This window comes from Magallana gigas, chromosome 7, assembly GCF_963853765.1.
Source record: "Magallana gigas chromosome 7, xbMagGiga1.1, whole genome shotgun sequence".
Classification (NCBI taxonomy): Eukaryota; Metazoa; Mollusca; class Bivalvia; order Ostreida; family Ostreidae; genus Magallana; species Magallana gigas.
This window is the reverse complement of record NC_088859.1, coordinates 12,973,951-12,986,901: the sequence shown is the minus strand read 5'-3', so window position 1 is coordinate 12,986,901 and position 12,951 is coordinate 12,973,951.

The following is a 12,951-nucleotide window of genomic DNA, read 5'->3' as shown; positions in this document are numbered from 1 at the left end:
CACGCTGAGTTCAAATAACTTTAAGTTAATGTTAATGTTTTGCCACGATATTTTGGATGACAGCTTTTCAGTGAGACTTAGTCGCCGGATATTTAAGAGTAATATTCGGAAGGTATTTTTCGTCCATTTAGCGGACACAGAGAACAAATTGGTACATGCATTGTTTATATACCGACCCCAAGCCCAAGGTACAATTTTACCATGCACGTTGCGTTCAAAAACTTCATCTTCAGCCATGATAACTTGATTCTAAGCTGTTGATGATGACGTCAAACAGACCGTCCATTCGCCGTTTGAAGAGAGTTTGTAAGTGTATGGTTTTCAGATTTCAACATACATGTACATGTACATTTTCTTAGATATAGTTTTATTGAATTCAGAGGAGTTTGATCTATTTCGAACAAAATGAACCTTAACACACAAATTCATTCACATTACTGTGCCGTATCGCTTTATGTTCAATTTTTTGCATTCAAACTGGAAAAAAAAAATTTATTTCTTGTCAAAAATAGTTAATTTATACATTCTACCCTTTGACAAGCGTGCGATGTCAAGTCACTCGTATACAAATGAACCCTTCTTTTATTTTTTGTTTCTTTATTTTCCTTTCTAATTTTATAAGTAACTTACCCGAGCTGAAAGCTCAAGTGAGATTTTCTGTTAACAATTTGTTCTGTCGTCCACCTGTTTGTAAATTTTATTATTTTCAACTTCTTTCTAGAACCATTCATCAATTTCGACCAATTTTAACTCAAAACATCCAAGTTTGTTAGATTAAAGGGCCACGCCTCTTTCAGGGGGAGTTAGTTTAAAATTTATGCAAATTTGTAACATTTAAAAAAAAATGTTTGGCTAGAAATGTTGAAAATTGGGTATAAGCATCCTCCGGTAATGTAGATTCAAGTTTGTTCAATTTACGATCTCCAGGGGTAGAGCGGGGCCATGTAGATAGGACAGGGCCGCAATGGGGGATCGAACATCTTTTGTTTGAGATACAACAGATGTGTTTTTATTATTTTTATGTTTTTAATGTGTCTGTTTGAATTATATTTCTCTAAAATCACCAAAATAATTCTCTTTTGCCATATTTTGGGCTAGTTTTTTTTAAAATAGCAAATACTATCGTTAAAAACACAGACACCAGACGTTATATGTTTTTCTCATAATGAAAAATATACCCCTTACTTAATAAGGTACGGGGTATAATTTTTTTTTTATGAGAAATATGTACGTATATAACGTCAGGTGCATATTAAGTAAGGCGGTTAATATATTTTTATTATGAGAAAAAAATTAACGACTGGTGCCTGTGTTACAACCTCGGTATTCTTTTGCTATTTCGATACAAAAAGTTTTCAGACTTCATTAGAATAGCCTAGCTTGAGATAAACTTGTAAAAAAAAATGTTATGGTATTTATTATTTTAAGTGTAAACTAAAAAAATATGAAGTCAATTCTCAAGTAAAAAGTTAAGATGTCGATATGGCAAAAAACATTACAAACATGAAAAGGTTTCTGTGTAAATATTGATTTGATATGACTTGCTAGGAAAAAGATGCTGACAGTTTCTTTATTTCCGCGGCAGTATATGATACCGGTAATTATCCGGATCTCAGCCAGATAAAATTCGGATAATTATATTTCATCAGTCACGACTGACTGAGACTGAGTCAACTGAAATACAAAGTCATAAAAATCATCCGAAAACAGAAACACGTTCACCTCTAATAAGGTTCGCTTATATTAATTCTGTGAAATGTCGTAAATTTATATTATATGTACACTGATTCTAAATCATTGATAGGTCATTAAACCACAAAATCTAGAACGATAAATGGGTAACAAAATTTACAAAATATAGGGCAGCAGGGGTGTTCTATTACGGAGAATGTTTCCAAAAAAGAGAGAAAAAGAGATGTACATCTTAATGCTAACTACATTAACTTGATTTTTGGGACTATCTTACAAGGTATTTAAGATACACGTAGAAATAAATAAATAGGATTCTCGGCAAAGCCTCGTTCTAGACCATGAATCCTGTCCTTTTGGTGGAATTTGACCATACCACACTCGTAATAATGATGATTCTTTATAGTCTTCATCACCGCTTTCACATTATTATAGGCACACATTTTGATTTATTTCTCTACGTAAGACTAAGAATGAAGCAAAGCAGCATCCTAAATATGTTGTGCAATGAGATTATTTCCTTTTAGAATCATCCTCTAGATATTTTACTACCTAATTATTCTTTAAATGTTACCTTTGTTATTCCAAATTATATTGCTATTTTAAATTTTTTGGTTAAATGAAAACGATAAGCTGCTACATTAGTTTTGTGTGTGTGTGTGTGTGTGTGTGTGTGTGTGTGTGTGTGTGTGTGTGGAATCGTACTGTCAATAATATGACATTTAAGAATTAGTTAATTCGTAATATAAGTCATTAATCAATACGATTGAGTGACCGCTGTGTTGAATGACTGACTTCAGCGGATCATTTGTATATTAACATTCAATTTAACGGTTATTAATCATGGAATATGAAAATTTGTAATCTAACATTTATTCTCTTCCTTAATTCAAGGAGGAAGACAGATCTGTAGATTTTGGGAATTCGGGAATTGCTTTATAAATATTGGCCAAACATATATGTATATCTTTCATAATAGAATCAGCCTTGGCTTATTACAATACTTCAGAAAGGCATTTCAAATAGGTAACCCATATCTGAGTGTCATGCGTTGAATTATAAGTGAATTACAGAGCTTATAATTCTTTGTTATATAAACAAAGCTTTTGTATGCATTTTAATGTTAAAATGAAAGTTCCATTTTTAGACCTAAAATGAATGCGTTAAGGGGAATGTGCGGCCATCTTGTACATTTGAGGATAAGAATGTAAACATTTCTTGAACTGGCTCGTTTCTGCCCGAAACTGGCCAAAATGTTGCCAAAAGATATAAAAGCAATAAATATGAAGTCCTTCATGTACATGTCATTTTGTTTGAAAAGTATGCATACAAGAACAGAACAATGCCTTTTTTAATCACCCAGAACAGCTGTCGAACTGCGCAGCTACAGACTTATTTTCAAGATTTAAAAATCTGAAAAAAATAGGAACGGAGTTCATTAGTGTCCTCTTTACAACAATATGTTGAGAAAATTGTCTAAGCTTGCTTTGTCTCAAATTAAGGTACCCTATTCTTGAAATGGGCCTCAAAAACCACAAGATATATTTGTCTGTGTCTATGGAGATACATTGCATATATATTTTCATTGAAATATGATGTATACTTTTTCAATTTAGGACAATCACTTTTTTGGACCCCTATCTCACTTCTTAAAAGAATATTCTTATTTTATACTCATAGAACTAAAATATCCCCATAAAACAAACATCAGGGACAGGTATAGAGATGTATATCAAATTCAAAATGGATTTTTTTTTAAATTCACATTTATTTGTTTTCAGAAAATATAACGTCATTGTCTTTTCCTAGACACAGAAGTTGTAAGTATAGACTGGATTTTTCTTGTTCTAAAAAAAGATCCCATGCCGACTGATAAAAGTAGGAAACCCTATTTTGAGGCAAAGTTACAACTTAAATGAGCAATATTCAAACTTTTTCTCAACAAATGGCTGTAGAGAGGACACCCCCTTCCTAATTTTTCAGATTTTTTAATCTTCAAAATAAGTCTGTAGCTGCGCAGTTCGACAGCTGTTCTGAGTGATTAAAAAAGGCATTGTCCTGTTCTTTAATTGTATGCATACTTTTCAAACAAAATGATATGTATAGGACTTCGTATTTATTGCTTTTATATCTTTTGGCAACATTTTTGCCAGTTTCGGGCAGATACAAGCCAGTTCAAGAAATGTTTACATTCTTATCTTCAAATGTACAAGATGACCGCACAAACCCTCTTAAAAGTTAGAACCTGTATTTTATGCTTAAAATGAAAAAGAAGATAGTCAAATCAGCTTCAAAAAGATTTTTTACACGCATGTAGAACCTATGTCAACAAAAACAGGACACGGGCATTGTTTACATGACAATTAATGACTTGTGAGTCGTGTATATTGCTTATAACTCTTCAACTGACTCTCTTTCATTTGATCATTAGAAATGCATTCTTATTAAAGCATTGTAAATAATAAAAACAGAAAAATAGAATTTGACCAAAATCGTGACCATGCCACTTTTTAGCTGACATGAATTCATTAATACGTATTATTTCCCTTTCTTTACAGATTTCCGCCATATCAGTGTTACATTCCCCACTACACGTCCCCTATATAAGGACTTAAACACTATTTATGCTTCACCTCATTCAGGTATTTCATTCACCGAACAAGTAACATTTGACGGAAAGATTTGTAGAATTTCGTTTTGAAAAAAAAAGTATGACAACCTCTGCACTGGTAAAGAATATCAAACTAAAAAACGATACATAACAAACTAAAATCCAGGCAAACATATTTCAAAAGTCCTCGATCATTCTAGAATTTCTTTCTGTGCTGTACTGTTATACCATTGCACATGTTAAAACTATACACTGTAATAAATCATGCAGTGACAGCCTGTACTTCAGAAAACACAGTGTTTTTGGTAAAAACTGATATAGACAATAACACCGTGTTTCTCTCATGGATTTACTATTGCTTATATACTATAATGCGGCCGGGGTTTACAATATGACGCAGACGGTATGCATTTTGTATGAACGACATACGTGTTCGATGTGCATGCGAAGTAAGGCAGCACTATCTGTGCATGATAATGCAGATACCTTGGCAATCCTTTCAAAGAAATACCCTGTTTTATTTTGTATTGATTGTAGTTTCTTTTATTTCCATTTTTATCACACATTACTACAAACTGTCTTTCATGCATTTAGAAGTCCGTGCGATCTGAGTGCCTCGATACCAAAGCAAGGCAACCGACCGTAACTTTCCTGACGGGTAGATATACCCCAGTAGCAGTTGAGGAGCGATCAAAAATAAAATGGCGACCAAATGCTTTTATGAATTCATGTCATCTTTAAGCTATCTTTTGGTTTATATAAAGCCTGTCCCCTTAGAGAGATTTCCTTCTGGTTAAAATCATGTAAGTGCATGAAGTGGTCGTTTGATATGTTGGCTTGATTCGTTTGCTCTTGGTTAAACAATTGGATTGTTCCTTTTAAAAATCTGACAATATAGTTTGATTCTTCCTTTCTTTACGAATAGAAGACTACTTTCACGCCACACCTACCCCAAAATATTGAAACGTACAAAGTATTATTAACCAGATAAATCAATATTCTGTTTAAAGCTATGTTTGAAAATGCATATGGAATCTAAATCTGAAATATGAATAAATATGACGACTTTGTACAATATCTATTTCTCATAGGTATCATATGCTATGGTGCTTTTACCAGAGACAAAATCTATTTAATTTACTTTATTTTATTTAAAATCATTTTTTTAGAAATACTATATGCCGGATGAAGCATCTATCTATTTATCTGTCTAACTATATTTATATCTTGTGGATAGGTAAAATCGCCAACGATTTTGTTTGTTCTTTTTCAGCTAATTGCTTTTTATTTTATTGGGGGTATGGTCACGATTTTTATCAAAATATGATTTTTCGTTTTTAATGTTTACAATTCTATAGTCAGGCATTTCTAATGGTCATCTAAAATTTATGCTACGGTCGTCGAGTTATAATATAAGAGAGTTACAGAGCTCACAATTCTTAGTTATGCTTATAAGTGCTTTTATAACGAAGAATTGTGAGAGCTCACAATTCTTAGTTATGCTTATAAGTGCTTATATAACAAAGAATTGTGGGCTCTATATCTTGCTAATAACTACGACTGACACTTAAATTTTAGTCGATAATTAGAAATGCATTACTAAAACATTGTAAACGATAAAAATAGAAAATAGATTCGACCAAAATCGTGGCCATGCCCCTTCAAACATTTTGTTTGCATAGTAAAGTATATTGTCAAAAATTTAAACGTTAACGTTGTTTACTTACTCGTAAATTGAAATTTATTCATTTTGCTTTCTTTTATTCATAAGAAAACATTTTTTTTTTTTTACATATAATAGTACTGTTCTTTTACCAAAACGATATATTTAGAATTTCACAACCAGAAATGGACTTTCGCTGAGAAAGATTTGATACACTCCCTATCCAAGCATCACAGTTAAGCGGGCTGGATGGTCATGGCTTTTTTTTTTTTTTAAGACTTTATTAATTTCCTTTATAAGAAAAGCACTGTATAAATATAGAGGAAAAAAAATTAAAGGTAAAACTTATGAAATATTCTTTTAACTATACTGTAGTCATAGTTTTTAGCTTAGCAAATCATATCTAAAAAGTTAAACTAAATCTGATGATTAATTTGTTGACCACCCACCCTCTTTGATTGACTTTGCAAGTATTAAGATATAATACCAATTTAGTTATAATTGGCAATGATTGTTAATTGGCAAATGATTGCTTAACGGATGTAAAAGAAAATAAATAACAAATAAACCGTCCCCGAAAAAGAATGCAATTAAATTATCGCCTAGGAATGATGCTAGCTTCAATTACATATAAACAATTCATAACTTTAACGCTGAAGTGATGATATCATTTCTAGTTTTCTATCTCTGGGAACATCTGTTAATACAATTTTTATATATCAGATTTATCATGATTTGTGAAGATATATCATTTTGATCTAACCAATATTTTTTGTTTTCTTTACTCTGACTTTGGCAAGGGGGTAAAAAAAACCCTGAACAAACTGGATATAAGTCAGTACACCAAATCATAAGAGATTCTTAATATCACAGGTTTTAGTTCAGTTTTGATATGTGAATTCCTATTTAATAGGATTATCAATGCAAAACCTCTAGCACTACGACGACATCGAAGTGTGTAATATCAAATTATTAAATAGATTGTCTTCAATTGAGGTGTTTGAAGGTATTAGTGGTTAACCATTGGTAGGTGACCATACTAAGATCATTAGCTTTCAATTTCAGATAGGGATCCGAAACTTTCGTGTTTTTGATTACGATGTTTACATCCTTTATATCAAATGATGTATTTTCTGAAGGTATCGGATTTTTTAAACTAGAGATGGTACCATCGACATATTTTAGGTGGGAATGGTTGACAACTACTGCGTGAACCTGAAAATTTCAGCCGCAGATATGAATGATGTTCCATTCCATAAACCGATGACCATTTTAGACAAGCAAAAATAAGAAAATATCATAAGGCTACACATATACAAATATCAATTATTAAGGTCTTCCGTTTCCAACGGAAGACCTTATAGTGATTGTAGTGTTTCTTATTATTTTTTTTTTCATTTTTTTTGTCCACAAGATTTCTCAGAGATGGCTGGATAGATTTTCTTGAAATTTTCAGGACTAATAGAGAGTGATAATATCTCGAGGCGGTTTTTTTTCTCATATTTTCAAAATTCACTTCCTGTCGTCCGTTTCCTGTCCCGCATCAAATAACCTTGTTCCCTCGAGATCTCAGAATCGGCAAATACTTGAACATCTTAACTTTGTGGGATGATAGAACTATATCTGTAGATGTGTTTAAACTATTTTGTTTTGTTCGTCGTAACTTCCGGTCGTCACCGGAAGCACTTCAAAAATAATAAGTTTTACGCATTAAATTCTTTTTCCATAGAATAAATAAGTATAAATCTATACATAGGTTATGTATGCGATATTATATCAACAAAAAAATTCTACTTCCGGTGAGATATCCCAAGTATCTCAGGTATCTTTTTTGAAACACATTTTGTACCCACAAGATCTCAGAAACTATTAATGATCAAGCCCAAAAACTTTCATGGATGGTAGACATTTGATTGAAGATGTGTTTAACCGGTTTCATTTTTGATATTTGATATTTGTTGTTAGCTCAATGAACAATAATGTACAAAGGGCAAGTATACAAGAAATATTTAATACAATTTACATTGAGCACTTCCGTTTGTCCGTTTCCTGTACCGCAACAAAAAACCTTGTCACCTGTAGATAAAGACTTGAACATCCAGACTTTGAGGGATGATAGACCTTTAGTTGTAGATGTGTTTAAACATTTTTGTTTTGTTCGGCGTAACTTCCGGTCGTCACCGGAAGCACTTCAATTTTTTTTATTTTTACCTATTTAATTAATTTTCCGTAGAATAAAGATATTAGTATAATTCCTTACATATGTCATCTATGCAATGTTGAATAAACAAAAAAAAAATCTACTTCCGGTGAAATATCTTGATTATCTCAGTAAGCTTTTTTAAAACATATTTTGTACCCGCAAGATCTCAAAAACTATGAGTGATCAAGACACGAAACTTTCATGGATGATAAACATTTGATTGAAGATATGTTTTAACACTTTCATTTTGTCGTCCGTCACTTCCGGTTTACACCGAAAGAATTCAATCAATTCAAGCTGTTTATCTGTAAATAATAATGTAAAATAGTAAACAAGTAAATAACAAAATTTCATTTAGCACTTCCGTTTGCCCGTTTCCTGTCCCGAGACAAAAATCCTTATTTCGACGAGATCTCAAAAATGGTGAGGACTTGAACATCCAAACTTTGTGGGATTATAGACCTATGTATGTACATGTGTTCACATTATTTCGTTTTATCCGGCGTAACTTCCGGACGTCACAGGAAGTACACCAAATTTTGATTTTTTAAAAATATGTTGGTTATTTAGCAAGGAAGTAACATTTTAGCTATAAAAACACAAAAGGTCATCTACACATGATAAAAATGTACAAAAAAGATCTACTTCCGGTTAGACATCTCAAATATCTCAGGTAGCCTTTTTTTTTAAAACAAACTACCCACAAGATCTGAGAAACTGTGAGAGATCAAGAAACAAAACTTTTATGGATAATGGACATTTGATTGAACATGTGTTTAACGGGTTTCATTTGGCCGTACGTCACTTCCGGTACTCACTCGAAGCGTTTTAGCAATAGAGGTTTATTTTTTAACTTTAGATTTTTTTTTAACATTTCACTCAGAGTGATGAACAGTAACGTACCGTAGGTAAATGTACTAAAAATATCTATTTTTAATTTCTTTAATCACTTCCGTTTGTCTGTTTCCGGTCCCGAGACAAAAACCTTTTCTCAACGAGATATTATAACTGAAAAAAACTTGAACATCTAAACTTTGAGGAAAGACAAAACAACGTATGAAGATATGGTTTGCTATGTTTTAATTGATCCGTCGTAACTTCAGGTCGTCAGAGAAAGTACTCAAAAATTGACATTTAATCTTTTTGTTTTGTTTAACTTAGAAATAATTTATTCCGTATTCTTTTACATTATATATTGTATCCATTTTCTTTTAAAAGAGAAATGGATTTTTTTTTATACCGATAAAGATATGAGGAACGGAAGACCTTTTTGTTGCAATAGCAACAAGAGTCTAGTTATTATTATTATTATTATCATTATTATATGTTAAGGTTCATACACTAATTTTGCTTTATTATATTGTTTGCACGATCGACAGTAATCTGAAAGGAAAAAATAAAAGTATCGTTTTTCAAGAATTTCGAGATAGATGTCATTTCTATCAAGGAAAGTCCATGATAAGTTGAAACGTATGTACATGTATAAGAATTTGTCAAAAGGTGTACTTGTTTTTCTGCCCTTTACTACCTACATCATACTACCTTGTGTGTTTGCTGCAAAGGCTATCTACAATCTATCATTGAATCTCACGCATATTAATTACTTTAGTTGTTTCTGAACTAAAGAAAAAAAATATCCTATATCGAATTAAAGAAAAGATCAATAAGCAGTAGTCCATCACTCATTAATTATTTTTAAGCCATCAAGTAAAAGTCTGCACTGACTATAATGGTTTGTAATTTTACTTTTAATTGGCAGTTGGAATAAGACAGGTTGTTATCTGTCTTAGACAAGCAAAACTACATCCATCCGATGGAACAAAAGAAAATATCATAAGACTACACTTATACAAACATCAATTATTATCATTATTATTATTATTATTATTATTATTATTATTATTATTATTATTATATGTTAAGGTTCACACACTAATTTTGCTTTAATATATTGTTTGCACGATCGACAGTAATCTGAAAGGAAATAATAAAAGTATCGTTTTTCAAGAATTTCGAGATAGGTTTCATTTCTATCTATCTGTCATCTGGCAGGAAATAATATTAGGATGTTAAATTTCATATAGTCATGTATCAAAGCCTCTTGTCTTTTATAAAAGACAACAGCAGAACACAAACTGGCGTTTTTTGTCAGTTGGTTTTTTTTTTAAAGAATTGAGCATGTAATTTAATAACAAACCCGCCACCCACTTGGTGAGCATGTATTTGGCAGCACATTTCATTCTTTTGTACGTTAATTACTTCAGTTGTCTCGAACTAAAGAACAAATCAAAAAATCTAAATCAAATCTCAAAAATAATAATGGTAGTGCCTCACTTATCGATCATTGATAAGTCATCGAGTGAAAGTTTACCTAATGACTGTAGTGGGTTGTAGTTTTACTTTTTATTGACACTTAGAATAGGACACGTTGTTATCCAATGTACAATCTTGGCAGGAAAGAAAAAAACTAATCTTTGAAATTAGGGAATTAGGGTTCATACACTCATGTAGCAAAGCCTTATGTCTTTTTTCTGTTATAGAAGGTAGATAATCTTATAAACACAGTACATGTATACAAAAAATGTATCCCAGTCATACGACATGCGCATGTTATATGACATCTTATCAACAACAAAAAAGCAATAACTGATTTTCAAAACTGAAAAAATGTAATTCTTTTTTGTTTTCAGATATAATAATCTTCCTACATCACGTGCGGAGAAGTGACAAGAAATCAGAGTCATTTTTTGTCAAACAAAAGAATACATATGATATTTAGTTTTCGTATTCTCTAAAATCATGAAAAAACAACAAAAGAGTTTTTTTTATACAATACAATTAATCTGGAGTTAAGAAACAGAAAAAAATTAAACCCTACATGTAAATTTATGCATAATACAAGTGTCTGTGTTTATTGTAAAGCAAACTATAATATGAAAAACCCCAAAACTCTTTTAATGATAAGAATTATTCTAAAAATAAATCAATTTCACTCATAACACAACACAGTCCTTATTGACCCTCCAAAAACGTTCGTATTAATTTGTGAATTACTTAATGACTCGTTTAGCACAACTTTGTGAAAATTATTGTGGTAAGCGATAACACTTGTAACACCTAAAATATTTTTAATGAAAAAATCATGCACATACCGATGCCAATGTAAACAAGGATTAATATTTAATATATATTATTAAACAATACTAACTAATGTTTGGCCCCTTTTGGCCCCTTTTTCCAGAACGTCAAGTTTCCAGAAGAAGAAAGACGCATGTATCTTACGCATATATCTTTTCATATATAAAAAGGGTGAGCTTTGTGGAAACCTGTAAACCATATTAAATATTTTCCAGAAATTTACACTGTACACATATCTATGAGTTTTCATATTTCTCGAGAGATTTTATGATATTCTCTATACATTCAGATATCAACAGTTATATTTTTTCTTACGAATAAGATTATGGAAAAATTAACTAATTAAATATTTTGTTTGCAAAATTGTACGCAAGAACTATAGATAAAAGGATAGTACCTGTATTTATCATACTCCTTTGTACAATTTGTTTCAGACATGAGAAAAAATTTTAAATTAAGATATTGTATGATGTTAAGCTTACATTTTTTAAATTATATTTTCTTAACAGTGACTATATTAATTTTTTGCAACTGTATAAAAAAGCACAATGGATAATGTTTAAGAGTTAAATTCAATAGATTTTGATATGCTTTGAATAAAATACGTGCACATACGTTCTTTTGATTTTCTTTTGTATACGTTCAGTAATTTCTTATTCCAAAAGCAAAGAAGAATGACCAACTGTAAGCGGCATTCCGTAAATAAAATTGTGTACATTATCGGATTAGAAATGGATGTCAAAAAAGTTAGTCTTCCAAAAAGCTTTTTTAAATCTAGAACTAATGGTGGGGGGTTTGCTGTGACAGTGTGGATGAGCTGTGTAATCATATATGGGATGGTGCTTAAAATGAAAAAGCCTGTATACATGGACACTTTTCTAATACATTTTGAGTTAATTTTGCCGACAGTGGTGTTGATAGCAAAATGAACAACATAGCAATATTCTAAGATATTGATCATAATAATCATAAGAAACAATACAGAGGTCCACTGGAAAGATTTTCGGTCATTCAGATCTTTCCATTGGCAATCGTATTCGTCGACGGAGGATAAAAATCCAAAGAGCCAGCAAAATACACAAGCGGTAAGGATGTTTCTTCGACTTGCCACTTTAGAGTAACTGAAAGGGAATCTGAGTGACAGAAAACGATCCGTGTTCATCAGTGTGATCAGTAATGTTGTTACCAGGTAAAGCGATTTCAACGAAAATCGTTTTATTAGGCAAAGTGGTCCATATATCCTTACTATGTCTGGGACACACAGGTTAATTCCTATCAAGGTGTCTGAAATGGCCATGTTGATTGCAGGCAATCGCACACTGAACATCATATTGGAACTCCGAACAAGCACCAATGTCGAGGTAATATTCAGCAGAATAATTGAGTATCCTAAAACTAGTTGCAGCACAGTCGCGAAATTGTTGGCCTGCTGTTGATGAAATGCTCCATAGTCCGTTGTGAAATTTTCTAAACTTGGATAATTTGACGTCTTATTGTTTGCCATTGTTATTCAAAATTAAATTAAGAAAAATAGATAGATACACATCTAACGAAAAAGAAACTATTTTCCTTTCATGAGTTTTACATAAAACTTGACTCAAACAAAACACTTCTTAGTCAAGGTATTCCAACGTCTTTTGTTCATTG